The sequence below is a fragment of the Somniosus microcephalus genome, chromosome 4, assembly GCF_052327205.1.
Source record: "Somniosus microcephalus isolate GS21.2 chromosome 4, FLI_Smic_1.0, whole genome shotgun sequence".
Classification (NCBI taxonomy): Eukaryota; Metazoa; Chordata; class Chondrichthyes; order Squaliformes; family Somniosidae; genus Somniosus; species Somniosus microcephalus.
The window spans coordinates 101,003,422-101,031,174 of record NC_140990.1 but is presented as its reverse complement, the minus strand read 5'-3'; the positions used below and the strand labels follow the sequence as shown (position 1 = coordinate 101,031,174).

Sequence of the window (27,753 nt, the reverse complement as noted above, 5' to 3'; positions counted from 1 at the left end):
GTGCACTGAGCATGCGCGGGCCAGGGAGGGGGGCGGGGCAATGTAGCGCATGCACAGTGCCAGCCGGAGCGCGGGGGCTTGTGGGGATTTCAACCAACCTGGGCAGCAGCTGGGCCTGAAAATCAGCTTCACTGCCCCTGGGCTGGGAAAGGGGGACATGAGACAACATTCTCCCTCTTACCCCTTTCTACACTCCGTTTACAGGGTGTGAGATGTGGAGCGTTTGCAGACAGGAAGCTCAAACCAAATATCAGCCATGATCCTGTTGAATGGCGGAGCAGGCCCGAGGGGCCGTATGGCCTACTCCTGCTCCTACGTCTTATGTTCTTATCAGGTCATGATCTGACAGAGTCGCTCCATTAATCAGGACCTGAACATCATCGGTCTTTGCCCATGGTAGGAGAGAGCAGCGATCGCAGCGCCGACAAACCGCACACACGTTCCATGTGTGGACGGGGATTCTGCCGGTGAGGCACGTGTACCGTCAAACCGAGGAGAAACTGGGTAAAGGTGGGGACAGTGGGAAGGGATTCACTTCCCTGTCTAGGTCGGACGTTCATCGGCGCAGTCACACGGGACAATCCATTCTGCTTCGTGTGGTGGATTCAGTCAGACATCCAACCTGCTGACACATCCACTTCTTCACATTGATGAGAGACTGTGTAAATATTCTGACTGTGGGAAAAGCTTTAAAATCCCTGGGAATCTGACGAATCAGCAGCCTGCTAAACACTGGAGAGAAGCCATTTCCCTGCTCCATTTGTGGGAAGGGATTCACTCAGTTTGACATAGACCGCAAGCCACGAATGAGAACCTGCAGGTGTCGCGTTTGCAGTTTCGGTGTTTTTTCCCGGGAACAGGCCAAGGCTAAGGGCGGCCATATTTGTAAAGGAACGCAATATCTTCACCACTGTTTTGATTCGTGCGCCCATCTTTGTAAAGGACCCAAGAGTGGGCGGGGTCTCAGGGTCCCAGTGAGTGTGGAACTGAACCCAGCCAGAGTCAGCACCTTCAGGGGAGGAGGGGAGGGAAACCAGTGAGTGTAGAACTGAACCCAGCCAGAGTCAGCACCCTCAGGGAAGGAGAGCGAGGGGAACCAGTGAGTGTAGAACTGAACCCAGCCAGAGTCAGCACCTTCAGGGGAGGAGAGGGAGGGGAACCAGTGAGTGTAGAACTGAACCCAAGCAGAATAAGCACCGTCAGGGAAGGAGAGGGAGGGGAACCAGTGGGTGTAGAACTGAACACAGCCAGAGTCAGCACCTTCAGGGCAGGAGAGAGAGGGGAACCAGTGAGTGAACTGAACCCAGCCATAGTCAGCACCTTCGGGGATGAGAACCAGTGAGTGTAGAACTGAACGCAGCCAGTGATCGTACTGAAAACTGGGAGCGGAGGACAAACTATCTTGAGACGTGCGATGTGTCCAGATTTTAGCACAGGGAGGAGGGACAATATGTGTGACAGGGATTTACAGCTTCGGAGGAAGAGAGGAAAGACTGTTCCATAGAAACTAAAATTGTCTGTTCTGAATTTCTGTCCTATACTTAAAGTAATGAGTTTTGTAAACTCCTTTTACAGGGTATTAGAAGGGGAGGATTTGCAGATGGGAAACTCAAGCCAAACATTATGTCAAAATCTGACAGCCACTCATTTACCCAGGTCCTGAATATCATCAGCCATTGAATGTGGAAGGAGAAATGTTTGTCTGTTCTGTCTGTGGGAAAAGATTTCAGAGATCAGTGTGACTGGATAAGCATCGAAACGCACACACCCGAGTGAGAGTGTTCCAGTGCACTGACAGTGGAAAGAGCTTTAACAGTTACACAGCCTGAAAAAACATCGCACCATTCACAGCGGGGAGAAACCGTACACGTGTTCTGCGTGTGACAAGGCTTCAACTGATCGGCCAACCTGGAAAGATACAAGGACACCCGCACCATTGAGAAACCGTGGAAATGTGGGAAGGGATTCAATTACCCATCTGAGCTGGAAATTCATCATCGCACTCACACTGGGGAGAGCCCATTCACCTGCTCCGAGTGTGGGAAGGGATTCACTCGGTCATCCATCCTGCTGATACACCAGCAAGCTCACACTGGGGAGAGACCGTTCACCTGCTCTATGTGTGGGAAGGGATTCACTCAGTCATCCGACCTGCTGATACACCAGCAAGTTCACACTGGGCAGAGACGGTTCACCTGCTCTGAATGTGGGAAGGGATTCCCTTCATCATCCAGCCTGCTGATACACCAGCGAGTTCACACTGGGGAGAGGCCATTCACCTGCTCCATGTGTGGGAAGGAATTCAGTCAGTCATCCAACCTGCTGAAACACGAGCGAGTTCACACTGGGGAGAGAGCATTCACCTGCTCCATGTGTGTGAAGCGATTCACTCGGTCACCCGACCTGCTGATACACCAGCGAGTTCACACTGGGGCGAGACCATTCACCTGCTCAGTATGTGGGAAGGGATTCATTCAGTCATCCAGGCTGCTGATGCACCAGCGAGTTCACACTGGGGCGAGACCATTCACCTGCTCCGTGTGTGGGAAGGGATTCATTCAGTCATCCACCCTGCTGACACACCAGCGAGTTCACACTGGGGAGAGGCCGTTCACCTTCTCCGTGTGTGGGAAGGGATTTACTGAGTCATTCCAGCTTGTAACTCACCAGCGACTTCACACAGTGGAGAGACTGTTGACTTGCTCTGAGTGTGGGAAGGGATTCACTGATTCATCCAGCCTGCTGAAACAACAGCAAGTTCACACTGGGGAGAGGCCGTTCACCTGGTCTGAGTGTGGGAAAGGATTCACTCGGTCATCTGACCTGCTGAGACTTCAGCGAGTTCACAAGTGACTGCAGGGGTTGGATTCTGCTGTTATTGCTGCTGTTAATTGCATCCCGGACTCAACCATATTCATTCTGACAGGTGGAGTTTCTTTCTGCTGATGTTAATAACCCCTGCAACTGGACTGGAGTTTAATATTTTGAGATTTCATATAACAGAGTGTGTTGATATATTGATGTCTCCAAGATAAGAGAAGACTAATTGATGTCCTGTTACCGACTGCTCCAGTTTTGGGCCTTTTCTCCTTTCTAACTCGAGATTATTTCAGTTCTCGTACCTTCGGTTACTCTCATGGACAAGTCCCAGCTCCCCATATCTTCCAGAGTGCCTTTCCTAGCCTTGGTATCCAGGGAAGGTCTCGGTAACACGCCCGGGATCACTAAACACAAAACCCAGTCTGTTAATCACTTTCAGCTACTGGACTTAGCGTGTGTCCCACAGCATCTCTCTCACCTTCGATGTGTGAATAGAGCATCACGCCTGCAAACCTGCTTTCAATTTAAATTTGAATCCACTCAGCAAGTGTATTTAAAGACAGACGAACAAGTAAACAGATCACATCAAATAATTGGCAAAGGTTTAGAGTCAACAAGAACAAGTGAACACATCACAGCCCAATACCCCAGCTCTATATTCACAGGAGAAAGTCTGTTATCTAACTCCTCGAGTGGACAGAATAGAGAAAGATCCCAACTCCAAGAACATCTAGAATCTGTTGTAAATATCTTTCAAATCCTGACTGGTCCAATCTGTCGGTTTCCTTTCAATTGAAGTGAATGGAAGATGAGAGGGGTGTTGGCATATGGACCTCGGTTAATTCAGCTTCTGAAAGGTGTTCATGTTTAGTTCATTCGATATCGGGGAAAATGTGGTTGGTATCATTAGAGAGAGAGAGATTTCACTGAGCAACAGCTGGTGTTTGCAACCAACTGGCCTTGGATATTTTCATCACAGAATGTTTTGATCAGAAATATGATGTTGGGATAAGAAAAGTCTGGAGACTAGTGGTTTGTGCTGCCCCAGGAAGGCCAGTGTTTTTACTGCTTCTAACGTTGTTCATGTGTGTTGAAGAAAATGCAGACTTGTGTCTCTGGACTGTGCAGTAGCCAGAGACGACCATATTAGGCAATGCCAGCTCCAGTTTGATAAGAGGTTGATGGCAGAGCAAGAGATCCAGCAGTTTTAAGAATTTATCTCCCGTTATCTGCAGATATCGAATGTCGCAGCGTGCTGACAAAATTGGACTGAAGACTTTAACCTATTGGGTTAAATTATTGGGATCGATTGTTATAGAATTGAATTGTTATAGAATGGAAAAGTAGTGAAGTTATGCTAAACTTGTATCGAACCTTGGTTAGACCACACTTGGAGCACTGCGTACAATTCTGGTCGCCATATTATAAAAAGGATATAGAGGCACTGGAGAGGGTGCAGGGAAGATTTACAAGGATGATACCAGAAATGAGAGGGTATACCTGTCAGGACAGGATGGACAGGCTGAGTCTCTTTTCTCTTGAAAAAAGAAGGCTGAGTGGTGAATTAATAGAGGTCTTTAAAATTATGAAAGGTTTTGATAGAGTAGATACAGAGAGTGTTTCCACTTGTGGGGAAGAGCATAACTAGAGGCCATCAATATAAGATAGTCACCAAGAAATCAATTCGGGAATTCAGGAGAAACTTCTTTACCCAGAGAGTGGTGAGAATGTGGAACTCGCTACCACAGGGAGTGGTTGAAGCGAATAGTATAGATACATTTAAGGGGAGGCGAGACAAGCCTATGAGGGAGAAGGGAATAGGGGGTTATGCTGATAGAGTTAGATGGGGAAAGACGGGAGGAGGCTCAAGTGGAGCATAAACGCCGGCATGGACTGGTTGGGCCGAATGGTGTGTTTCTGTGCCATATATCCTGTGTAATCCTATTTTCCAAGACACATTGCTCAAAGGGGAGGATAAATGACTTGCATCCAAACGCAATTGTTACTTTTGTCTTCTTTGTAAAATCACAAAGTCTGGGCATGATTTGTTTGTGAAATTAAAATTGATTATATGGACTAGAACTAATTGAATCAGGAAATGTATTATAGAACGATGTGCGTTTTGAAATTGTTAATTGAAATCGAAAGTGTTTAACATGAGCTTGAATCTGTCAACTAGGTTATGTGAAGGGAGATATTCACAATGAATAGACAACATGGTCGGAGAATTAGTAAAGGGTGTGTTAGTAAAGAATAGAAAACAGGAACCAAGGGATGAGAAAGATGGGGAACAGAAGGAGAATCAGTTTAAATCACAAAGAACGTGAGAGCTGACAGGATAGCTGGGAATAGGAGCCACAGCAAGGTTAGCAGGAGTAAACAGAATAGATATAGAAAGTATGTGGGAACACGATTGTGGTGTATGTGCCTTTAAGAGCAATTGTGGTGTATGTGCCTTTAAGAGCCCCAGGTGTGCGTAATGCCGGTAATTGCCACTTGGGCTATATAAGCCTGTGTATTGTGTATATCCTTTAGAAACCCCCCCCCAGACTTGCTTAGTAAATACGTATGAACCAACTCCTGTCTTCAGTGCCTTTATCTACACACGGACACTACAGTGGCGACGAAATGGAAACGGACTTACCTGCAATTCGGCAGCACCTCAAGGACATCGATTCCTCCAGCGTCCAGAAGACTCAAGGAAGTAAGAGAAACTGTGGTTTCACCAGCTGGCCAAGCTGGTGACAGGTACTGCGCTAATCCTTCCTGGGCGTCAGGCTGGAGCTCCAGCGGCGGGCTCTACAGCTGAGACAGGCAGCGAAATCGGAGGCAAGCAACAACGGACTGGGAGGGTGCACTCGAGAGACGGCCGGCGCGGCAAGCAGGTCAGCGTTTAGACCTCCGTTGGGAGCGAGTCTCCAACAGTGAATAAACGGAAACCACAGTAAAACAGCGTTGTTATCGGTAGCAGCGGCGGGAAAGCGCGGGAAGTGCCATATCGTTGCTACAGAAAAAAAAAGCGCAGGAAGTGCCATATCTTTTCTGAAATGCCTAAATCTGGTAATATTGAGGCTTTTGATGGCGAAATAGAAGATTGGACCACATACGTGGAAAGAGTAGAGGTTTATTGCACTGCAAATGGAATAACAGATGAAAAAAAAGCTTCAGTACTTCTGAACTTAATGGGCGCGAAGACATACGGGCTGTTACGAAATTTAATCACTCCAGCCAAACCAAAGGACAAGACTTTTAAAGAAATTGTTGATACCCTGCAGGAGCATTTAAACCCAACACCGCTGCTGATAGCGGAACGATTCAAGTTCTTCAAGAGAAATCAACACAAGAATGAAAGTAACGCTGATTACCTAACCGAATTAAGAAAGCTATCAAAGTACTGCCAATTCGGAGCAGGACTATCGGATTATCTTCGAGACAAATTTGTTTGCGGTCTCTTAAGTGAAGGAACACAAAAAAGACTGCTTTCTGAAAAAGATTTAACATTGGACAAAGCTTTCAGTATGGCTGTATCATACGAAGCAGCAGCAAAAGGAGCTGCAGAGATACAACAAGAGACACAGGACTTCGGCACCCATAAAATGACACAGGAGTTCGGAAGATGTTATCGCTGCGGCAGATCCACCCATAACCAGAGGGACTGCTGGTTCAAGGGCAAAGCATGCAGGCAATGTGGTAAGATTGGACACATTGCACGGGTATGCCAATCTGGACAAAATAAATCCACTGACAGAAAACAAAAAATCAATAAAGAAAAGTACAGGAAGGTACAAATGATGACGGACAATAGCTCCGAAGACCAGAATAGCGATAGCGACTCCGGAAACAAGAGACTAAGCTGTCTCAAATTACATAATGTACTTGCCAAAGAGGATTACCAAACCATTTGGGTTACCCTCACAATAGCAGGGTCCCCAGTTAAAATGGAGCTAGATACAGGATCAGCTCTAACCGTAATAAATCGACGAGATTACGAGAGGCTATTTTCGCATATACCTCTAAAAGACACATCCATTATCTTAAAAACATATACGGGGCAGAAAGTCTACCCCAAAGGAAAAATAAGGGTGCCTGTGGTATACAACGGCAAAGAAATACAAAAGTTGTATTTATACATTCTACAAGATGGTGGTCCACCGTTGTTGGGACGTGAATGGATAAGGAAGATACGTTTAGACTGGCACTCCATTCAGGCACTGACGGTGACCAGTAAGGAAAAAAACAATGATGACATCATACCTGAACGATTAAAAGACATCTTGGCCAACGCCAAAGAAGTGTTTCAAGAGAAACTAGGAACCTTGAAAGGCATCACCGCCTCAATAAAAGTGGAAGATACAGCAATTCCAAAAATTTTTAAGGCAAGACCGGTGCCATACGCAATACGTCCGGCAGTCGAGGCAGAGCTGAAGAATTTGGAAAAGGCAGGCGTATTATCCAAAATAGATTGGAGCAAATGGGCAACACCCATCGTTCCAGTCATGAAAAAAACATTGAAAAATAACTCTGAGGAACAGAAAAAAATTCGCATCTGTGGGGACTTTAAGGTGACTGTAAACCCGGTCCTTCACACGGTACAGTATCCTCTTCCGAGGATAGAAGATATTTTCGCCTCACTATCCGGAGGGAAACGTTTCACAAAAATTGACTTGGCACAGGCATATCTACAGATGGAGGTTGAGGAGACCTCTAAAATGTATCTCACAATAAACACACACAAAGGCCTGTACCAGTACAATCGACTGGTTTTTGGAATAGCATCAGCTCCAGCTATCTGGCAAAGAGCTATGGAGCAAGTCCTGCAAGGGATTCCGGGGACTCAATGCTACCTAGACGACATCCTTATAACAGGAGAAAACGACAACGAGCACCTTGCCAATTTGGAGCAGGTGCTCACTAGGCTGAAAGAACGGGGCCTACGAGCAAATCGCCCCAAGTGCGAATTTTTCCAAAATCAGATATCATATTGTGGCCACATAATTAATAAGGAAGGGTTGCATAAGTCACCTGAAAAAATTGAAGCAGTTATAAAAGCCCCAGCACCTGAAAATGTTTCACAATTAAGGTCATTCCTGGGATTAATAAATTACTATCATAAATTTTTACTGAACTTATCAACTATTCTACACCCTCTTAATGATCTTCTACAGACAGGAGTGATTTGGAAATGGAACGAAGACTGTAAACGTGCCTTCCATAAATGTAAAGACTTAATCACATCCAAGAAAATTTTGGCTCATTACAATCCATCACTACCAATCAGACTGGCGTGCGATGCATCCCCTTACGGCATAGGAGCGGTATTGTCCCATAGATTCCCTGATGGCTCGGAACGGCCGATAGCTTTTGCGTCACGCTCATTGAACTCAGCTGAGCGTAACTATGCCCAGATAGACAGGGAAGCACTCAGCCTGGTATGGGGAGTGAAGAAATTCAACCATTACCTACACGGACAAAAATTTACCTTGCTGACTGACCATCAACCCCTCATCTCCATATTCAACCCTAAAAAAGGTGTCCCCATTATGACGGCACAAAGACTACAGAGGTGGTCCCTTTTTCTAGGGGCACACCAATACAACATTGAATACAAAGGGTCAAAACAGCATGGGAATGCTGACGGTTTATCACGCCTACCGTTGCCAACGATAGAAGAGGCACCTACAGTAGACCCAGTAGGGATATTCCACTCTACCATAGTGGAATGTCTACCGGTGACAAATTCTGCCATTGAAAGGGAGACGAGAAATGACCCTACTCTCTCACGGGTCTACGATTTAACAGTGAAGGGATGGCCAGCACATGGCGAACCACTGTTGCCAGCATTCTCACAAAGAAGAGAACAGCTGTCAGTGTGCCGAGGAAACTTGATGTGTGGATCCAGAGTGGTGATTCCACCCAAACTCCAGGATAAAGTGCTAAAGGAGCTTCACGAGGGGCATCTGGGTGGAGTGAAAATGAAGAACCTAGCTAGGGCATTTGTATGGTGGCCAGGTATCGATGGAGACATCGAAGACATGACCAGGAGCTGCCTAGGATGCCAGAAGGTCCAAAATGCTCCGCCACAGGCCCCTCTACATCCATAGGAGTGGCCCTCATCTCCCTGGCAAAGGGTGCACATCGACTTTGCTGGTCCATTTATGGACTCAATGTTCTTAATCGCAGTTGATGCACACTCCAAGTGGCCGGAGGCAATAAAGATGTCCTCCACCACCACGGAAAAAACCATCACAGTATTAAGGACCATATTTGCCAGGAATGGGCTGCCGGAGCAGATATCACAGAATCACAGAAACCCCACAGTGCAGATAGAGGCCATTTCGGCCCATCGAGCCTGCACCGACACATATCCCACCCTATCCCCGTAACCCCACGTGGATATGTTCTGATAATGGATCGCAATTTGTGTCCGAAGAATTCAGAAAGTTCTTAAAGAACAATGGGGTAAAGCACTACACGTCCACCCCATACCATCCCGCCACCAATGGATTGGCTGAAAGGTTTGTCCAGACCTTCAAGAAGGCCATCAAGGCCATGGGTAATGAAGACATAAAACTTCAGCACAAGGTGGATAACTTCTTATTTGCATATAGGAATGCAACGCATATGGTTACTAACCAAACTCCCGCCATGATGTTCTACAATAGAAACCTAAGATGCCGGCTGGATTTGGTCAAGCCCAACATCCGAAGGGACATGGGGAACCGGCAGTTTCAGGGCATGAATGAAAGGCCAACTAGGGCCTTCCAGATAGGCCAACCGGTTTTGGCCCGGGACTACCGTACCGAGAAATGGCAGCCTGGAACTATCTGCACATGATTAGGACCACTGATGTATACCGTGGACATCGGAGACAGCATAATAAGGCGCCATGCTGACCAAATCATCAAGTCATCCGAAAAGGGACAACCTACACCACCACTCTATACATCTAACGATGAAGTAGAGATACCCATATCTACCTCCGATCCGGTGATACTGGAGCCCGATGAACCCGACACTGGCCTTCAAGCCGAATCAGCCTTGCCAGAAGAACTTACTACACCACCAGAAACTACTACACCCCCGAGGTGTTATCCGGACCGAGTCAGGAAGCCTCCTGAGAGACTAACTTATAATTAATTAATACAGCAATGTATATTATTTTGCATATAACATGTAATTAATAATTACTTAAAATATGATGTACTAGTTAGCTAGAAGGGGAGGAATTGTGGTGTATGTGCCTTTAAGAGCAATTGTGGTGTATGTGCCTTTAAGAGCCCCAGGTGTGCATAATGCCGGTAATTGCCACTTGGGCTATATAAGCCTGTGTATTGTGTATATCCTTTAGAAACCCCCCCCCAGACTTGCTTAGTAAATACCAATGAACCAACTCCTGTCTTCAGTGTCTTTATCTACACACGGACACTACAACGATGAGGTAATGAAGAGGCAATTAAACAGATTATTGTCAAACAATGAGACTAACCAGAATCAAGGCCTTACTCGAGCCATCGTGTGTCGCCTCTGTGTGACATTTGTGATGAATGTGGTACAGAAGGGACTGGACAACATCGAGGGAAGAGTCATAGAGTTATACAGCACAGAAAGAGGCCCTTCGGCCCATCGTGTCCACGCTGGCCATCAAGCCCTGTCTATTTTAATCACATTTTCCAGCACTTGGTCCGTAGCCTTGTATGCTATGGCGTTTCAAGTGCTCATCTAAATGCTTCTTGAATGTTGAGGGTTCCTGGCTCTACCACCCTTTCAGGCAGTGAGTTCCAGATTCCAACTACCCTCTGGGTGAAAAAGTTTTTCCTCAAATCCCCTTTAAACTTCCCACCCCTTACCTTGAAACTATGCCCCCTGGTTTTTGACTCCTCTACTAAGGGGAAAAGTTCCTTTCAATCTATCCTATATATGCCCCTCATAATTTTGTACACCTCAATCAGGTCCCCCCTCAGCCATTTTTTGAGGATGTAACTGGTAGAATAGATAAGGGAGAACCAGTGGATGTGGTGTATTTGGACTTTCAGAAGGCTTTTGATAAGTTCCCGCATAAGAGATTAGCGTGCAAAGTTAAAGCTCATGGGATTGGGGGTAAGGTACTGACTTGGATAGAGAACTGGTTGGCAGACAGGAAGCAAAGAGTTGGAATAAACAGGTCTTTTTCCGAGTGGCAGGCAGTGACTAGTGGGGTACCGCAGGGATCAGTACTAGGACCCCAGCTATTCACAATATATATTAATGATCTAGACGAGGGAACTAGATGTAATATCTCGAAGTTTGCAGATGACACAATGCTGGGTGGGCGTGTGTGCTGTGAAGAGGATGCAGAGGATCTCCAGTATGATTTGGATAGGTTGGGTGATTGGGCAGATGCATGGCAGATGCAGTATAATGTGGATAAATGTGAGGTTATCCACTTTGGTGGCAAAAACAGGAAGGCAGATTATTATCTGAACGGCAATAGATTGGGAGAAGGGGAAGTTCAACGAGACCTGGGTGTCCTTGTGCACCAGTCGCTGAAGGTAAGCATGCAGGTGCAGCAGGCGGTTAAGAAGGCAAATGGTATGTTGGCCTTCATAGCGAGAGGATTCGAGTACAGGAACAAGGATGTCTTGCTGAAGTTGTACAGGGCCTTGGTGAGACCACACCTTGAGTATTGTGTGCAGTTTTGGTTGCCTTATCTGAGGAAGGATGTTCTTGGCATGGAGGGAGTGCAGCAAAGATTCACCAGACTGATACCTGGGATGGCAGGAATGACGTATGGAGAGAGATTGGGTCAATTAGGCTTATATTCACTAGAGTTTAGAAGAATGAGAGGGGATCTCATTGAAACTTATAAAATTCTAACAGGACTAGACAGACTAGATGCAGGAAGGATGTTCCTGATGGCGGGGGAGTCCAGAACCAGGGGTCACAGTCTAAGGATAAGGGGTAAGCCGTTTAGGACTGAGATGAGGAGGAATTTCTTCACCCAGAGAGTGATGAACCTGTGGAATTCTCTACCACACAAGGCAGTTGAGGCCAATTCATTAAATATATTCAAGAAGGAGTTAGATATATTTCTTAAGGCTAAAAGGATCAAGGGATATGGGGAGAAAGCAGGGACAGGGTACTGAATTTGGATGATCAGGCATGATCTCATTAAATGGCGGAACAGGCTCGAGGGGCTGAATGGCCTACTCCTGCTCGTATCTTCTATGTTTCTATACTCCCATGTGTTCATCAACACCTTCAATTCATCTGCCTTACTCGCAAGACTCCTTGCATTAAAATAAATGCCATCCAGCCTTGCTATACTCCCTTACGCTTCCAGGCTGACTCGTTTTTTCCTCTATATTTGGCTGTGCATCACCCCCTACTATAGCTCAACTCCGTATCCCATCTCCCTGCCAAGTTAGTTCAAATCACTTTGTTTATTCATGAAGAACAACAGAGAAAATTTGGGGCACCGAAACTAACACATAGCAGGGTCACTTTAACTATTGCACGCTTTAGCTGCAAGAGCCTCGATTCAATCTTCCACCTGTTTTCCTGCTAAACCAGTTACTGCGTCTTCCCATCAGCCTCTCTGTCTCTTCCTCCGCCATGTTCAAACATGTCCCACTTTTTTCCTTTTTTAATCTGCACCTTTTTTACCTACCAGGGGCCATGATTCTCTCTCTGTGGTTTGAAGGAACCAAGACATAGACTATGATGTGATGCAGGAAATGGGAATGGTGTTTCTGGCCCCGAGGGAAGTGGATTGAAATGATGATATTAGACCAGTGGGATTGGTCTTGCCTTTGTTAAGGAAAAATGGCCAATCTGACAGTAGCACCTCCCCCACTCCCCCATTGTCCTGACTAATCTCCACTATCAGCATCTCCTAATCGGACAATGACCCTGAGCTACGAGCATTGAACTTTGATTGGACACCTGACACAGAACAAATGCGAACATTGTGTCATATTAGATCAGGTGATAAAGGAAGTATTTGAAACAATTATCTCGATTAAAGAAATAGTGCAAGGTATGTCAGTAACAAGAGATTAAACCAACGAGACCATCAAAATCAGCAATGACAATTACAAACATTTCAAAGGCGATCACATGCAGTATGTGTGGAGGAGATTTTTTAAAAATTAAATCAGATCCAAAAAGAGTTAAATGATGCAGAAAATAACAGATTTCAAATCCTATGCAAGATAGTCCTCTCAAGGGTGGTTCAAAGAAATTTCAGATGAGTGTACTCTTTTTGATGCAAACTACACCAAATAAACTGTAACTAAACTTAAAACATTAAAGAAAACTTAACAAATTAAATTAAAATTTGGCTCCCGGTGGTGATAATGCACTCCAGTCCCCGCGGCACCCACCGGTCGCGGAAGGCCTCAAGCGTGCCGGCGGACACCGCGTGCTCCATCTCTAGGGCCACCCGAACGTGAACATGGCCGTGGAAGAGAGGCAGCCAATCGGGCTGAACGACCCCCTCGACCGCCCGCTGCCTGGACCAATTGATGGATTTTTTGGCCAGGCCTTCAGATGACTGTAAAGTGAGACACTGCAGTTCAGTCTATGACACCCACAAGCCATGTACTCAAATTGAACAAGCTTAGGGTTTGATGTGGTAGAGGGTGAACTAGGTGAGAAGTGATATAAGTTAGAGTAAGAAAGGGCCCAAAAAAGGAACAGTCGATAACAGGACATCAATTAGTCTCCTCTTATCATGCAGAAATCAAATATTCGACATAATGTTTTTGAAACAAAGCAGATTTATTCAATATTTATACAGAACATTAATCTCCAGCCCAGGTATAGAGGTTACTAACATTAGCAGAAACACACTCTAACTGCCAGAATGAACATGGTTCAGTGCTCAATGCAATCCCAGTAATTCCTGTTCTATTCACTGATGTGGCCTTTCCATGGCGGCGCTTTTACCCAGCATTCCCTGCAGGGGAGAATGTGCCGCACCCAGACTACAGGAGCACAGTGCGCAGGCGCGGGACCGCCTGGGTTTGGAGCATGTGCGGTGCGTATAATTGACGAGACGGATGTGACGGACAAGCTTCTTTTAAATCGGCGAGAAACGGCCGGAGGGAGCAGAGTTATGGGCCGGCATTTGGGCGAGGAAGATTCATAAACAACTACTGTAGGCCACAAGCCCCGAATATTAAACTGAAGGTCCCGCATTTGCAGCATCGGGGCTTCTCCCGGTCACAGGCCCAGGATAACGGCCGCCATCTTGATTCAGTGAGTAGCAAAGTGCATGGCGGGAGAGTCCAGTACCAGGGGTCACAGTCCAAGGATAAGGGACAGAGATGAGGAGGAATTTCTTCACCCAGAGAGTGGTGAACCTGTGGAATTCTCTACCACAGAAGACAGTTGAGGCCAATTCATTAAATATATTCAAGAAGGAGTTAGATATATTTCTTAAGGCTAAAGGTATCAAGGGATATGGGGAGAAGGCAGGGACAGGGTACGGAATTTGGATGATCAGCCACGATCTCATTGAATGGCGGAGCAGGCTCGAGGGGCCGAATGGCCTACTCCTGCTCCTATCTTCTACATTTCTATGCGCGGCCATCTTGCGAGGAACAACGAGTGGGCGGGGCTTTAGTGTCTGTTCCCAACCGGGTCCTAGTGCCTGGAAGAGTAAATTTTTGACTCAGTTATTTGATTCAGTCTCCCCACACTTCAGATTTCTCACCATCTCTCCTGAAGGCGCTGGTAAAAGCAGAACATACGGTTAACATCACACACAATTGTAACAGAAGAGCCCCAGAGCTGGGCCCCCCATGTACAGTCCCAGGGTTGGAATCCCCATGTACAGTCCCAGGGTTAGAATCCCCATGTACAGTCCCAGTGTTAGAATCCCCATGTAAGGTTCCGGGGCTGGAATCCCCGTGTACAGTCCCGGGGCTGGAATCCCCAGGTACAGTCCCAGGGTTAGAATCCCCATGTACAGTCCCAGGGTTGGAATCCCCATGTACAGTCCCAGGGTTGGAATCCCCATGTACAGTCCCAGGGTTGGAATCCCCATGTACAGTCCCAGGGTTGGAATCCCCATGTACAGTCCCAGGGTTGGAATCCCCATGTACAGTCCCAGGGTTGGAATCACCATGTACAGTCCCAGGGTTGGAATCTCCATGTACAGTCCCAGGGTTGGAATCCCCATGTACAGTCCCAGGGTTAGAATCCCCGTGAACAGTCCCAGTGTTGGAATCCCCATGTGCAGTCCCAGGATTAGAATCCCCATGTACAGTCCCAGGGTTGGAATCCCCATGTACAGTCCCAGGGTTGGAATCCCCATGTACAGTCCCAGGGTTGGAATCCCCATGTACAGTCCCAGGGTTGGAATCACCATGTACAGTCCCAGGGTTGGAATCCCCATGTACAGTCCCAGGGTTGGAATCCCCATGTACAGTCCCAGGGTTGGAATCACCATGTACAGTCCCAGGGTTGGAATCCCCATGTACAGTCCCAGGGTTAGAATCCCTCAGCAACACCGAGTGCGGGTCTCGGGCCCCGAGTCAGAGCCGGCGGACGTGCGGCCAGGACCCCGGCACCATTAACCCCACGGTGGAGCCCCTCCCCCAGACAAGAAGCACAACAACTTGCATTTATGCAGCAGAGGGAGCAATTCAGAGCCGTTTAGCTTCAGGGTGGGCGGTGGATGTGGAACTCAGTGTTGGGCTAACCCCCAGTACTTCTGACCCAACAATTTCCAATGTGGGACTGTGAAGGGAGGTGGAGTCTAGGGGAAATTAAATTGCTAAACAGACACTGTCCGTACAGTGTAAAAGATTATCGTTTTAGGAACAAGTATTTCTGTGAAGGCTTTCAATCCACTTTACCTATACAGATTTTTAAAATTCATTCGATGTGGGCGACTCTAGCAAGGCCAGCATATATTGCCAGTCCCCAGCTTCCCGTTGAGAAGGTGATGTTGAGCTGCCTTAGAGTCATAGAGTTATACAGCACAGAAAGAGGCCCTTCGGCCCATCGTGTCCACGCCGGCCATCAAGCCCTGTCTATTCTAATCCCATTATCCAGCACTTGGTCCGTAGCCTTGTATGCTGTGGCGTATCAAGTGCTCATCTAAATGCTTCTTGAATGTTGTGAGGGTTCCTGCCTCTACCACCCTTTCAGGCAGTGAGTTCCAGATTCCAACCACCCACTGGGTGAAAATGTTTTTCCTCAAATCCCCTCTAAACCTCCTGCCCCTTACCTTGAAACTATGCCCCCTGGTTATTGACCCCTCTACTAAGGGGAAAAGTTCCTTTCTATCTACCCTATCTATGCCCCTCATAATTTTGTAATCCTCAATCAGGTTCCCCCTCAGCCTTCTCTGCTCTAAGGAAAACAACCCCAGCCTGTCCAGTCTCTCTTCATAGCTGAAGTGCTCCAACCCAGGTGAATCTCCTCTGCACCCTCTCCAATGCAATCACATCCTTCCTATAGTGTGGCGACCAGAACTGCACACAGTATTCCAGCTGTGGCCTAACTAGCATTTTGTACAGCTCCATCATAACCTCCCAGCTCATATATTCTATGCCTCAGCTAATGAAGGCAAGTATCCCATATACCTTTTTAACCATCTTATCTACCTGTCCTGCTGCCTTCAGGGATCTATGTACATGCACACCAAGGTCCCTCTGATCCTCTGTCCTTTCTAGGGTCGTATCATTCATTGTGTATTCCCTAGCCTTGTTAGTCCTCCCAAAATGCAACACCTCACACTTTTCAGGGTTAAATTCCATTTGCCACTGTTCTGCCCATCTGACCAACTCGTCTATATCGTCCTGTAGCCTGAGGCTTCCCTCCTTGCTATTTACCACACCACCAATTTTCGTGTCATCTGCGAAATTACTGATCATACCTCCTACATTCATATCTAAATCATTAATGTACACTACAAACTGCAAGGGACTCAGCGGTACAACACTGGACACAAGCTTCCAGTCACAAAAACAACCTTCGACCATCACCCTCTGCCTCCTGCCACGAAGCCAATTGTGGATCCAATGTGCCAAATTGCCCTGGATCCCATGGGCTCTTACCTTCTTGACCAGTCTCCCATGCGGGACTTTGTCAAAAGCCTTACTGAAGTCCATGTAGACTACATCAACTGCACTACCCTCATCCACACACCTAGTCACCCCCTCGAAAAATTCAATCAAATTGGTTAGACATGATCTCCCCCTGACAAAGTCATGCTGACTATCCTTGATTAATCCTTGCCTCTCCAAGTGGAGACTAATTCTGTCCCTCAGAATTTTTTCCAATAATTTCCCTACCACTGATGTTAGGCTCACTGGCCTGTAATTCCCTGGTTTATCCCTACTACCCTTCTTGAATAATGGTACTACGTTAGCTGTCCTCCAGTCCTCTGGCACCTGCCCTGTGGCTAGAGACATTCTGGAAATTTGTGTCAGAGCTCCTGCAATCTCCTCCCTTGCCTCACACAGCAGCCTGGGATACATCTCGTCTGGGCCTGGGGATTTATCCACTTTTAAGCCCGATAAAACCGCTAGTGCCTTCTCCCTCTCAATGCTAATTTGTTCAAGTATATCACAATCCCCTGCCTGATTTCTATGCCTACATCGTCCTTCTCCATAGTGAACACAGATGCAAAATATTCATTTAAAACCTCACCTACATCTTTCGGCTCTACACACAGACTGCAGCCTTCTTGAACCGCTGCAGTCCGTGTGGTGAAGGTACTCCCACAGTGCTGTTTGGTAGGGAGTTCCAGGTAGGATTTTGACCCAGCGACGATGAAGGATCGGCGATATTCTTCTAAGTCAGGATGGTGTGTGACTTGGAGGGGAACTTGGAGGTGGTGGTGTTCCCATGCGCCTGCTGCCCTTGTCCTTCTAGGTGGAAGAGGTCATGGGTTTGGGAGGTGCTGACGAAGAAGCCTTGGCGAGTTGCTGCAGTGCATCTTGTAGATGGTACACACTGCAGCCACTGTACGCCGGTGGTGGAGGGAGTGAATGTTTAAGGTGGTGGATGGGTGTCAATCAAACGGGCTGCTTTGTCCTGGATGGTGTCGAGCTTCTTGAGTGTTGTTGGACCTGCACTCATCCAGGCAAGTGGAGAGTATTCCATCACACTCCTTACTTGTGCCTTGTAGATGGTGGAAAGGCTTTGGGGAGTCAGGAGGTGAGACAGCCGCCACAGAATACCTAGTCTCTGACCTGCTCGTTACTGTATTTATGTGGCTGGTCCAGTTAAGTTTCTGGTCAATGGTGACCCCCAGGATGTTGATGGTAGGGGATTTGGCGATGGTAATGCCATTGAATGTCAAGGGGAGGTGGTTAGACTGTCGCTTGTTGGAGATAGTCATTGCCTGGCACTTCCTGTGGCGCGAATGTTACCTGCCACTTATCAGCCCAAGCCTCAACGTCGTCCAGGTCTTGTTGCATGCGGGCATGGACTGCTTCATTATCTGTGGAGTTGCGAATGGCGCTGAACACTGTGTAGTCATCAGCGAACATCCCCATTTCTGACCTTATGTTGGAGGGAAGGCCATTGATGAAGCAGCTGAAGATGGTTGGGCCTAGGACACTGCCCTGAGGAACTCCTGCAGCGCCATCCTGGGGCTGTGATGATTGACCTTCAACCACCACAACCATCTTCCTTTGTGCTAGGTATGACTCCAGCCAGTGGAGCGTTTTCCCCGATTCCCATTGACTTCAGTTTTACTAGGGCTCCTTGATGCCAGACTCGGTCAAATGCTGCCTTGATGTCAAGGGCAGTCACTTTCACTTCACCTCTGGAATTCAGCTCCTTTGTCCATGTTTGGACCAAGGCTGTAATGAGGTCGGGAGCCGAGTGGTCTTGACAGAACCCAAACTGGGCATCAGTGAGCAGGTTATTGTTGAGTAAGTGCCGCTTGATAGCACTGTCGATGACACCTTCCATCACTTTGCTGATGATTGAGAGTGGACTGATGGGGCGGTAATTGGCCGGGTTGGATTTGTCCTGCTTTTTGTGGACAGGACATACCTGGGCAGTTTTCCACATTGTCAGATAGGTGCCAGTGTTGTAGCTGTACTGGAACAGCTTGGCTAGAGGCGCAGCTAGTTCTGGAGCACAAGTCTTCAGCACGATAGCCGGGATGTTGTCGGGGCCCATAGCCTTTGCTGTATCCAGTGCGCTCAGCCGTTTCTTGATATCACGTGGAGTGAATTGAATTGGCTGAAGAATGGCTTCTGTGATGTTGGGGACCTCAGGAGTAGGCCGATATGGATCATCCACTCGGCACTTCTGGCGGAAGTTGGTTGCAAATACTTCAGCCTTGTCTTTTGCACTCACGTGCTGGGCTCCACCATCATTGAGGATGGGGATATTCTTGGAGCCTCCTCCTCCCGTTAGTTGTTTAATGGTCCACCACCATTCACGACTGGATGTGGCAGGACTGCAGAGCTTTGATCTGATCCGTTGATTGTGGGATTGCTTAGCCCTGTCTATAGCATGCTGCTTCTGCTTTTTAGCATGCATGTAGTCTTGTGTTGCAGCTTCCCCAGGTTGGCACCTCATTTTTAGGTACGCCTGGTGCTGCTCCTGGCATGCTCTTCTACACTCGTTTTTGAACCAGGGTTGGTCCCTTGGCTTGGTGGTAATGGTAGAGTGAGGGATATGCCAGGCCATGAGGTTACAGATTGTGGTGGAATAATCCTCATGGATGCCCAGTTTTGAGCTGCTCGATCTGTTCTGAATCTATCTGGCTTGTTCTCTCTACACAGATGCGGCCGGACCTGCTCTGATTTCCAGCGAAAAAAAAAAAAATGTTTTTTGTGTTTTTTTGTTTTTCATACAGACCCCAGCATCTGCAATATTTGACCCCTTGTGACCCCACCTCATTGTTCTTTGATGTAATGTTTTCCTGACTGACCTGTTTGGACACCATTCACACCGTTGATTGCTGTGATTATCTCTCTGCCGAGGTGTGATAAATGGCAGTTGGCAAGATTACCTGTAAACATCTGACATTATTCTCTGACTATATAAGCTGTGTCTTTATGCATCTCTCCACTTCACCTGACGAAGGATCAGCGCTCCGAAAGCTTGTGATTTCAAATAAATCTGTTGGACTACAACCTGGTGTTGTGTGACTTCTTACATATTATCCCATTTAGCACAGTGGTAGTGCCACACAACACAATGGAGGATGTCCTCAGTGTGAAGATGGAACTTTGTCTCCACAATGACTGTGCGGTGGTCACTGCTACCAATGCTGTCATGGACAGATGCATCTGCGACAGGTAGTTTGGTGAGGACGAGGTCAAGTAGGTTTTTCCCTCTTGTTGGTTCACTCACCACCTGTCGCAGGCCCAGACTGGCAGCTATGTCCTTCAGGACTCGGCCAGTAGTGGTGCTACCGAGCCACTCTGGGTGATGGACATTGAAGTCCCCCACCTAGAGTACATTCTGTGCCCTTGCTACTCTCAGTGCTTCTTCCAAGTGGTGTTCAACATGGAGGAGTACTGATTCATCAGCTGAGGGAGGGCGGTAGGTGGTAATCAGCAGGAGGTTTCCTTGTCCATGCTTGACCTGAAGCCATGAGACTTCATGGGGTCCAGAGTCAATGTTGAGGACTCCCAGGGCCACTCCTTCCCGACTGTATACCACTGTGCTACCACCCCTGGTGGGCCTGTCCTGCCGGTGGGACAGGACATACCCTGGGATGGTGATGGAGGAGTTTGGGACATTGGCTGAAAGGTATGATTCTGTGATTATGACTATGTCAGGCTGTTGCCTGACTAGTCTGTAGGACAACTCTCCCAATTTAGGCACAAGTCCCCAGATGTTGGTGAGGAGGACTTTGCAGGGTTGACTGGGCTGGGTGTGTCATTGCCGTGTCCGTAGCCGGTGCCGAGGTCGATACCGGGTGGTCCGTCCGGTTTCATTCTTATTATTTTGTTTTGTAGCAGTTAGTTACAACTGAGTGACTTGCTCGGTCATATCAGAGGGCAGTTATGAGTCATAGAATCATAGAAAGTTACAGAATGGAAGGAGGCCATTTTGGCCCATCGTGTCCGTGCTGGCCAACAAAGAGCTATCCGTCCTAATCCCACTTCCCAGCACTTGGTCCGTAGCCCTGCAGGTTAAAACATCCCAAGTGCACATCCAAGCACTTTTTGAATGTGGTTAGGGTTCCTGCCTCTCCCACCCTTTCAGGCAGTGAGTTCCAGACCCCCACAACCCTCTGGGTGAAGAAATTTCCCCTCAAATCCCCTCTAAACCTTCCACCAATTACATTAAATCTGTGCCTCCTGGTTTTTGACCCCTCTGCTAAGGGAAATAGGTCCTTTCTATCCACTTTATCTAGGCCCCTCATAATTTTATACACCTCAATAATGTCTCCCCTCAGCCTCCTCTGTTCCAAGGAAAACAGACCCAGCTTATCCAGTCTTTCCTCGTAGCTAAGATTCTCTACTCCCGGCAACATCCTTGTAAATCTCCTCTGTACCCTCTCTAGTGCAATCACATCCTTCCTGTAATGTGGTGACCAGAACTGCACGCAGTACTCTAGCTGAGGCCTAATTAGTGTTTTATACAGTTGAAGCATAACCTCCTGCTCTTGTATTCTATGCCACGGCTAATAAAGGCAAGCATTCCGTATGCCTTCTTAACCATCTTATCTACCTGGCCTGCTACCTTCAGGGATCTGTGGACATGCACTCCAAGGTCCCTTTGTTCCTCTACGCTACTCAGTGTCCTACCATTTAATGTGTATTCCCTTTCCTTGTTGGCCCTCCCCAAATGCATTACCTCACACTTCTCCGGATTGAATTCCATTTGCCACTGTTCTACCCACCTGACCAATGTATTGATATCTTCCTGCAGTCTACAGCTTCCTTCTTCAGTATCAACCACACAGCCGATTTAGTATCATCTGCAAACTTCTTAATCATACCCCCTATATTCAAGTCTAGATCATTGATAAATACCACAAAAAGCAAGGGACCCAGTACTGAGCCCTGCGGAACCCCACTGGAAACAGCCTTCCAGTCACAAAAACACCCATCAACCATTACCCTCTGCTTCCTGCCTCCGAGCCAGTTTTGAATACAACTTGACACTTTGCCCTGGATCCCATGGGCTTTAAACTTCATTATCAAAAGCCTTGCTAAAGTCCATATACACTACATCAAACGCACTACCCTCATCTACCCTCCTTGTTACCTCCTCAAAAAATTCAATCAAGTTTGTCAGGCACGACCTTCCCTTAACAAATCGTGCTGACTATCCTTGATTAATCCATGTCTTTCTAAATGAAGATTTATCCTGTCTCTCAGAATTCTTTCCAATAATTTTCCCACATTAGTCAACATATTGCTGTGGATCTGGAGTCACATATAGGCCAGACCAGGTAAGGAAGGCAGATTTCCTTCCCTAAAGGACATTAGTGAACCAGGTGGGTTTTTATGACAATCCGATAGTTTCATGGTTACTATTACTGATATTAGCTTTTTATTCCACATTTATTTAATTAACTGAATTTAAATTCCCCAGTTGTCATGGTGGGATTTGAACTCACGTCGCTGGATCATTAGTCCAGGCCTGCTGGATTACTAACCTAGTGACATTACCACTAGGCTACCGTTCCCATGCACCTGCTGCCCTTGTCCTTCTAAGTGGTGGAGGTCGCGTGTTTGGGAGGTGCTGTCAAAGTTCTAGTCAAGTTGCAGATGTATAAAGTCGCTCTCCTTCACCCCTCCCCCTCCCGCCTCACTCCCTCTCCTCCCATAGAGGCCAGAGTCTTGTGTCGGCTCAGACCAGGTGGCGGGTTCTCTTCCCTAAAGGACATTAGTGAACCAGTTGGGTTTTTACGACAATCCGGCAGCTTTCATGGTCACTTTTTTCTAGTGCCGGCTCCACAAATTCCAAGATTCATTCAGCTCAATTTCACAACCTGCCTTTGTGTTTTTGTGGGTTCTCTCTCAGCCTCACTTTTTCCTGTTTTAAATTAATTTTACAGGGTGTTAGAAGGGGAGGATTAGCAGACAGGAAACTGAAACCAAACATCACTTCAAGATCTGACACAGTCACTTGATCCATCAGGACCTTTGAGCATGGAAGCAGAAAGCACCGTTCAGAGCGGGGAGAAACCGTACACGTGTTCTGTGTGTGGACGAAGCTTCAGCCGATCATTCAACCTGGAGAGACACAAGCACAGTCGCACCGGGGAGAGGCCGTTCACCTGCTCCGAGTGTGGGAAGGGATTCACATGTTCAGCCACCCTGCTGACACACCAGCGAGTTCATACTGGGGAGAGACCGTTCACCTGCTGTGTGTGTGGGAAGGGATTCACTCAGTCATCTAACCTGCTGACACACCAGTGAGTTCACACTGGGGAGAGACCATTCACCTGCTCCGTGTGTGGGAAGGGATTCACTCGGTCAAATAACCTGCTGACACACCAGCGAGTTCACACTGGGGAGGTGCCATTCACCTGCTGTGTGTGTGGGAAGGGATTCGCGCGGTCATCTAACCTGCTGACACACCAGTGAGTTCACACTGGGGAGAGACCATTCACCTGCTCCGTGTGTGGGAAGGGATTCACTCGGTCAAATAACCTGCTGACACACCAGCGAGTTCACACTGGGGAGATGCCATTCACCTGCTGTGTGTGTGGGAAGGGATTCGCTCGGTCATCCAACCTGCTGACACACCAGCGAGTTCACACTGGGGAGATGCCATTCACCTGCTCCAAGTGTGGGAAGGGATTCACTCGGTCAGCCAATCTACTGACACACCAGGGAGTTCACACTGGGGAGAGGCCGTTCATCTGCTCTGTGTGTGGGAAGGGATTCACTCGGTTATCCAACCTGCTGAGACACCAGCGAGTTCATAAGTGACTGCAGGGGTTGGATTTTGCTGTTATTGCTGCTGTTAATCACATCCCGAACTGAATCGTGTTCACACTGACAGTTGGGGTTTGTTTCTGCTGATGTTAATAACCCCTGTAACTGGGCTGGACTTTAATATTCTGCGTAGATGCCAAATAAATCACTTTGTTTCAAGCAGACAGTGTGTTGAGTCCTCAACCGCTCCAAGATAAGAGGAGACTAATTGATGTCCTGTTACTGACTGCTCCATTTTTGGGCCTTTCCTCTTTTCTAACTTGAGCCTATTTCAGTTCTCATACCTTCGGTTACTCTCATGGAGAAGTCTCAGCTCCCCAAACCTTCCAAACTGCTAATTGGAAATTTCTAACTGATTTTTTCTCTTTCAGAGTTTTAAGCTGACCAGTTCCTTCTCTCAGAGAATCTCCAAGGAGACTCTTTGATTTAAACACAGCTCTCCCCTCTTTTATATCCAGTATTAGAGTCACGGGGAATTTGAATACCTGAACACTCAAATGTAGAAGGACCTGTCAGTCATGTACAGACTGAACCAATCACACAGTTGAATGATTCCTCTCTCCAGCCTGTAACCGAGGAAACTTGTAACACTGAGGCTGAAATTCCACTTCCGTGAGCCGGGGGTGGAGGCAGTGCTGGGCACAGAGGGAGCAGCAAACCGGGTACAGAGTGGGCACGCTGGGATTGCCCTTGACCGGGGATTGGCGATTGAGCCTGTGCTGGGGCCCAGTGGGCTTTCCCTGCTCCGGGGTATTTCCAGGCTTGTCCTCGCTGCCCCTGGAATTCCCAGGGTGTGAGGCCAGCGCTCTGTGCCTTTAAACACTGGAGCGAAGCCGAGTCCTGCAGGCACACAGTCACCAGGAGGAGTTTCTAACGGTCTGCACCCACCTTTTGGGGAGTTTAGTCCCACTTTTGGGCCGGTTGTGGTTTCTCCCCATTGTCCCGTTGCTTGTTCCCTGGGATTGGATCTTCATTTGTTCACTTTGGTTTGGTTTCAGTTTCACTGCTGGACCCACCATTCAAAGCACTTTGTCTGATCTTCCCCCGGGAATGAGCAGACTCCTGCCTCACCCCCCCCACACTGCACCATCTCTCCCCGCGGTGTGTCCACACTCTGGGTCTTGGGCCTTGCCCGGGGATTCTCAGTGTGAACAGGTGGGGTGTGTTTGGAGACAGGGTGTCCCCGCTCTCCTCTTTTCCCCCTTGGTTGTGTTCCACACTCTGGGCCTTGGGCCTTGCCTGGGGATTCTCAGTATGAACAGGTGGGGTGTGTTTTGAGACAGGGTGTCCCCGCTCTCCTCTTTTGCCCTTGGTTGTGTTCCACACTCTGGGCCCTAGGCCTTGCCTGGGGATTCTCAGTATGAACAGGTGGGGTGTGTTTTGAGACAGGGTGTCCCCGCTCTCCTCTTTTCCCCCTTGGTTGTGTTCCACACTCTGGGCCTTGGGCCTTGCCCGGGGATTCTCAGTATGAACAGGTGGGGTGTGTTTGGAGACAGGGTGTCCCCACTCTCCCCCTTTAAAGGGACAAGGAGACGACCAGCTGGGCTGAATGGCTCTGCTTTATGACATCACTGCAGTGCCCAGCAACCAACCTCCCTGAGCCCTGTTCATTATGGGCTGGCAGTGTTTGATGGGACAGTGTAGAGGGAGCGTTACTCTGTATCTAACCTATGCTGTACCTGCCCTGGGAGTGTTTGATAGGACAGTGTAGAGGGAGCTTTACTCTGTATCTAACTCGTGCTGTACCTACCCTGGGAGTGTTTGATGGGACAGTGTAGAGGGAGCTTTACTCTGTATCTAACCTGTGCTATACCTGCCCTGGGAGTGTTTGATGAGACAGTGTAGAGGGAGTGATATACCTATCAATTCGTCCAATAAAAAGCGACGAGTTAGGAACGTAACTAAAGGTTTTTATTGACTAAATAACAGAGCCCACCCTCGTGGGTGATCGGGTCCAACAAGGAGGAATACCAGCCAGTCGACTACCTTTATACCTGGGCAGGTAGGTGGAACCATGGGCGGAGTCAGAGGTGGTCAGCCCAGGTATAACAGCGCGACAAGAGGCGACCTCGTATAGTGATACAACAGTGAGAACAGTGAGAACAATACAACAGTGATAACTATAGTGTAACGATAGTGAACGATAAAAGTGGTTTACCACATTCACCCCTTGTTTAGATTTGAGTCCGGCGGGGTGAAGTGTACTACCAGTTCTGGTATGTCAGTCTGTCCGGAGGCCTCGTAAGCCTCTCCGATCGTCGCAGCGGCGGTGCTGCATTATCCGGTGTTAATGCTGGTGTCTGCGTGGTCGGCGAAGGCTCGTGGGGTTCCGGCATGCCGTCTACCTGGGCTGGAATTGGGGGGGTGGTGGGGGGGGGGTAAAGGTGGTGTCTCCGGAGTGCCCGAGGGTGCGAGGTCTTGTAAGGAGACAGTGTCCTCCCGCCCGTCTGGGTAAGCCACGTAGGCGTACTGGGGGTTGGCGTGCAGGAGGTTCACCCTCTCGACCAGGGGGTCCGTTTTATGGGCCCTCACGTGCTTTCGCAGCAAGATGGGCCCCGGAGAGGTCAGCCAGGTTGGTAGAGTGGTTCCCGTAGTCGACTTCCTGGGGAAAACAAACATTCGTTCATGGGGGGTGGCGTTAACGGCAGTGCAAAGTAGTGACTGGATGGAGTGCAGCACTGTCGGGAGGACTTCCTGCCAGCGGGAGGTTGGGAGGCCCTTAGACTTTAAGGCTAAGAGGACGGCCTTCCATACCGTCGCGTTCTCTCTTTCCACCTGGCCGTTCCCTCGGGGGTTGTAGCTGGTGGTCCTACTTGCTGCAATACCTCTCGCTAGTAGGAACTGACGGAGTTCCTCGCTCATGAAGGAGGAGCCCCGGTCACTATGTATATAGTTCGGGAACCCGAACAAGGCGAAGAGGTCGTTCAGGCACTTGATGACCGTGGTACTGGTCATGTCTGGGCAGGGGAAGGCAAAAGGGAAACGGGAGTACTCATCAACGATGTTGAGGAAGTACACATTGCGGTCAGATGACGGTAGAGGCCCCTTAAAGTCGATGCTCAGGCGCTCGAAGGGGCGGGTGGCCTTGATCAGGCTTGCTCTGTCCGGCCTATAGAAGTGCGGTTTGCACTCGGCGCAGGTCTGGCAGTTCCTGGTCATGGTCCTGACCTCCTCGATGGAGTAGGTCAGGTTGCGGGCCTTAATGAAATGGTAAAGTCTGGTGACCCCGGGGTGGCAGAGGTCGTTGTGGAGGGTCTGAAGTCTATCAATATGCGCGCTGGCGCATGTAATTCGTGAAAGAGCATCAGGGGGTTCGTTCAGCTTACCTGGCCGGTACAAGATATCATAATCGTAGGTGGATAGCTCGATTCTCCACCTCAAGATCTTGTCATTCTTGATTTTGCCCCTCAGCTTGTTATTAAACATGAAAGCAACCGAACGTTGGTCGGTGAGGAGGGTAAATTGTTTGCCTGCCAGGTAATGCCTCCAGCGCCGTACCGCCTCCACAATTGCCTGGGCTTCCTTCTCGACCGCCGAGTGTCGGATCTCGGGGCCCTGTAGGGTCCTTGAGAAGGCCACCGGCCTCCCCTCCTGGTTAAGGGTAGCGGCTAGGGCAAAGTCGGATGCATCGCTCTCCACTTGGAAGGGGATGGACTCATCCACTGCGTGCATTGTGGCCTTGGCTATGTCTCCCTTGATGAGGGAGAAGGCCGCGCACGCTTCCTCCGTGAGGGGGAAGGATGTGGACTTCATGAGGGGTCTGGCTTTGTCCGCATAATTGGGCACCCATTGGGCATAGTAGGCGAAGAGCCCCAGGGTTCTCTTAAGTGCCTTAGGGCAGTGGGGGAGGGGTAGCTCCATGAGGGGGCGCATTCTTTCGGGGTCGGGGCCGATGAGTCTGTTCTCTACTACAGAGCCAAGGCGCGAGGTGTTAAACACACATTTCTCCTTATTGTAGGTGAGGTTCAGCCGTTGGGCTGTACGGAGGAATTTCTCCAGATTCACGTCATGGTCCTGCCGGTCGCGGCCGCAGATGGTGACGTTATCTAGATAGGGGAATGTGGCCTGC

General features: G+C 48.4%; 1 pseudogene; it reads left to right on the top strand.

Annotated features, from left to right (window-relative positions):
• LOC147119599 (uncharacterized) overlaps positions 1–23,678 on the top strand; it is a 343,308-nt pseudogene extending 319,630 nt beyond the window's left edge.
• Positions 23,679–27,753: the final 4,075 nt, after the last annotated feature.